Consider the following 4,976-nt stretch of genomic DNA (forward strand, 5'->3'; position numbering starts at 1 on the left):
TGTCTTCAGAAGAGCACGAGCGACTAGTCGCTTTATTAAAAGATTTCAAAAAACGTTTTACGTGCTTCTACGGAGACATACCTGGAATTGATCTTGAGATTGTACAGCATAGGTGTCACGACCCAAACCCGTCCCCAAAAGTTTGGAGTCGTAACCGGCCAGTAATCCTTGGATTGCGAAAGGCCTTCCTATACAATGAAACATAATCAGGGCTTGCGGAAGCAATAGACAAAAGCACCAATAGTCCAATGAGCTATGCATCTAGATGAATAAATATTTACATACAAAAACGTTAATTTACCCACTTACAATACATAACTTATGACATAATATCTTATACAAAACATATGCACAGGTCAAAAGTGTACGTCATAATCAAAAGGTTGACAACGGCCTTCTAGGCCTAGCCCCAACTCGAAGTCACTCAAAACAACTCAGTAGGCTTCAAAACAGTAGTTCGGCTAAAGACTCCTTCTAGGCTTGCCCTCCAGAACACTCACCTATACATATGCAGAAAAAAAAAAAAAAAAAAAAAAAAAAAAAAGTGAGCTAAAGCCCAGTGAATAACAACAAGGTAAAGGGGTAATGAATGATGTTCCAAATTAGTAATTCGAACTTTTTAGCATATCTCGTCAATACGTGTCAACCGTCATACCAATACTTGTAAACAGTTGTATCAAGTACTTGTATTTCTAGCATATCTCATCAATACGTGTCAACTGTCATACCAATACTTGTAGACAGTCATATCAGTACTTGTAAACAGTCATGTCAGTATAAGCATACCAGTATAGTGGTTCCAATTGGTACATTCGAAGATCTCTATGCACATGTAGCCATGGTATTGTTATCCCAAGGTGAGGGCCACATGAATATAAGCTACATTATTGTTACCCCCAAGCAAGAGGGCCACGTGAACATAGACTTCGGTATTTTTACCCCCGAGCAAGGGCCACATGAACATAGACTTCGGTATTGTTACCCCTGAGCAAGGGCCACATGAACATACGAACATAAACCACGGTATTGTTACCCCCGGGAAGGGCCACGTGAATATAAGCCACAGTAATTATTACCCCCGGGCGAGGGCCACGTGCATATTGGAAGCCGCATTACATTTCAGAAGAATAAACAATCATTCAATTATTTCAGGATATAACATTCAATAGAGCATATCATATCAGTCAGGAAATACATCTAACTTGTTACTCACTGTAGCATCCAGAAATGCTTATGTCGTCCTCGACTTGCGACCTACAATCACAATACACACAGCACAATACATATCTTATCATTATACATATTCAAGTGGCTAACATGGCTTCTTATTCCTTTAGTCGGTTCTTTCTCAATTTAGTTCATTTGGTGCTTCATTTCTTTCATTATTCAAGCATGTCCATTCGTTCAATTATGTGGTATGAAAATACATAAGAAATACAAGTGAAAACCATGCAAATGGAGGGTCGGCGGTCAAAATAACGAAATAAAAATGAAATCGAAAAACTACCCTATTTGGCCGTATATGCGGTGGCCTTAGCCGCACATGTAGTGGCCTGGCCTCTCATGCGGTGGCCTTGGCTGCATGAGTAGTGTAACTTCATAATGTAATTTTTGGCGAAACCATGGTTGGCCACTCGAGCGGTGGCCCAGGCCGCTCAAGCGGTTTGGGTACAATTCCAATCCGAAAATCTGCTCAAGTGTTGGAACTCAATCTTTTACAAAACCAACTTCAAATTTATACATTTCATGGCCAAAAACTTATAAAAACATGTTGAATACAACATATCTAATTTAAATAAAATCATAACTTTAAAACACAACCCAATTCCAATCAAGCAACCAAAAATCATGAATTCATGTCAAAACCCAAACATGTAGTTATAAGCTCCTACTTAAACTTCCATGGAAGAATTTCTTTCAAACCTTAGAAGCCATGCAATAAAACAAGTCTATGAACATGAATTACATGATTCGATGCCATGGATGATTTCAATTCCTCTTTTTAAACTCATATGAGTTCTAAGCAACAAGTTACACTGCTTAACTCTTCAATTTCACTTAACTTCAAGAGATTAGGGATGGATTCTTACCTTAGCTGCTTGATTCGGTGAAGATTTGGCTTAATTCCCTCTTTGTTCTTCTTCTTTCCCCTTAGCTTCTATCTTTCTCTAGAACTTTCTACGCTTTCTCCAGATATTTTGAGCTCTTAAGTGCTAAGGATGAGCTCATAGATACATATATAATTGCTAAAGGAATAAGCCAAACATGACTTAGTGAATCAGACGAAATCAATTTCCAATTAAACTTCTCAAATGGCTCTAAAAATTCTCGTTAGCATATCCATGTACTCAATTTCGGTTTCTCACTAAGGTCGCCAATTTCAGCTCTGAAGTCGTAACCCCAATAGATATTTTCAAAATTCAGACAGATATTTCCAAATTAAGTCATATTACTTCACAATAACATAAAGGTACTGTTGCCATGTATTTTGGGGCCGTTACAATAGGATCACTCTCAGCCTCAAGACTCGACCCCTTTGCTTGCAAACCTTGAACCTTGATTCAGAATGTTCAACAATTAACCACAATGTGAGGCTTGTATGGCCGGATTCAAAGCAGCCCTTGAACTAGGGGCAATAAGGTCAGATGTGATAAAAGGAAGCTTGCATAGCTGGATTAGAAGCAGCCCTTCAACTAAGGACAAAAAGGTCAAAAATGCTCGAAGAGTCAAAATTGGGTCATTTCCCAAGCCAATGGAAATCGGCAAGAAAGCCAAATCCCAGAATCTAAAAGAAGAAAAATTATTACTGAAGGACAGACAAGTTTCTATTCGCGACACTAGTGGCAAATTCAAACCCAATTGGATGGGCTCTTACGTCATCAAGACTATTTAGTCAAGAACGGCAACCATTCTCGTGGATTTAGATGGCTTAGAGATCCTACGGCCAATCAACATGGACAAGTTAACTTTTCTATCTTTGAGAAGCTCGCTGGGCCGAAAACCCAGAAAGGCGACCCAGACAAAAGGTAGAGCAAGAAAAAAGAAAAATAAATGAAAAAAATAAATGAAACCAAAGAAAAAAAAAGAATAAGAAAGAGAAAAGAAAAAAGAAAAAGGAAAAGGGAAAATAGAGCTCGTGTAGACATCCCATTTTAACCAGCCCTAAGACTTGGGCACTTTCTGTTGATTACTCGATGATGACAATTAGAATGTGTTTCTCACAGAATCCTCAACAAGAAAAATGAAATTTCAGCTTTAATCCCAACCTTTACACATTTTTTGGCCAAACTATTTTAGACCTTAAAACCCTTTTTTCAAAATAAGTTTTTTAAAAATGTTTCTACGATGTTCTGAGGCTCCCATTTCGATTAAAATGATACACTTTTCAGTAAACTGAATAAGGACAAAGTGGAAATAAATGGAAGGGAGGTGAACTCTTTGAAAAAAATATTTTAAAAACATCTTCTTTATAGGTTTGGATTTGAAGGAAATAGGAGGGGGTGAAAGAAAACTAGTTTAGGAAAAGAATGAGCATAAAATCATTAAGAAGGAAATGAACAGCCTTTAATAAATTAGGCGTATCTCTTTGTACACTTGGAATTTCAATGTGAGGCCATAGTCGTTGGAAAGTAGACTTCTAGGGCTTTAATTGAGACCCAAGAACTACCTAAAACCAAGTCCATATAAGGGAGATATGCCCATTTGAAGTTGGGTTTAAGAGCATATTTTGTTGACTTGGGCCCGAGAGACATGAACAACCTTCACTAAATTAGGCATATCTCTTTGTACACTTGGAATTTAATTATGAGGCCATAACCATTAGAAAGTGGACTTCTGGAGCTTCAATTTAGACCCAAGAACCACCTAAAACCAAGTCCATATAAGGGGGATATACCCAATTGAAGTTGGGCGTAAGAGCAGATTTTGTTGACCTGGGCCCGAGGGAAATGAACAACCTTCACTAAACAAGGCATATCTCTTTCTACACTTAGAATTTAATTGTGAGGCCACCACCATTGGAATTTATACTTTTGGGGCTTCAATTTAGACCCAATAACCACCTAAAACCAAGTCCATATGAGGGAGATATGACCATTTCAAGTTGGGCTTAATAGCAGATTTTGTTGACTCGACCCAAAACAACAGTAGCCCCGTTTTTCTTGGTTTTAGTTCGGTTGGGACACCCCATTGAGCCATTTTTTTATCAATTCAAGTGCACCCACTCATCCCCCAACATCCCCACTCATTATCTACACATCCCACCATCTCCACTCATCATCCACTTTCATAATTACACTCCAACATCTCCATTTACTAGCTACTTTCATGATCACATCCCATCATCCCCACTCACTATCCACTTTCATAATTACACCCCACCATCCCCACTCACTACCTACTTTCATAATCACATCCCACCATCCCGACTCACTATCTACTTTCAAGATCACATCCCACCATCTCAAGTCATAATCCATTTTCCTAAAGCACACCACACCATCACCATTCATCATTCACCTCCATTATACATTGTCCGCCATTAACTCCACTTTGTCTTCCACCATTGCCCACTTGCATTGGCTATATAATAAGAGCACTAGTCTTGAATTGAGGAGAGATTTTTGAAGAGGAGAAAGGTAGGGAGAGAATGCTAAAATTGTGTTAGAATTTGAGAGAAAAGAAGTCCTAAAAGCAAGAGAGTTGTTTTGCCAAACTAGTGAAGTTACATAGCCTCTTACATCTCATCTCTCCTTGTCAAAAATCACTCAAAGCCTTAACCAAAGAGAGAGTATTCTCGCCAAGAATAGAGTGATCATACACTTGTTCAAAACCGTCATTTTAAGCTCAAATTCCAAGCTTTTGAATTGAGGATTAAGATCATAATTCACAACCTTGAGGGTGATCAAGAGGAAGTTTGAAAATCAAGAAGTTCAATCTTTCTTTGCAAGGTGAATTTTCAATTCTTTCACTTTTCT

Source organism: Camellia sinensis, chromosome 3 (genome assembly GCF_055761805.1).
Source record: "Camellia sinensis isolate YWXY chromosome 3, ASM5576180v1, whole genome shotgun sequence".
NCBI lineage: Eukaryota > Viridiplantae > Streptophyta > Magnoliopsida > Ericales > Theaceae > Camellia > Camellia sinensis.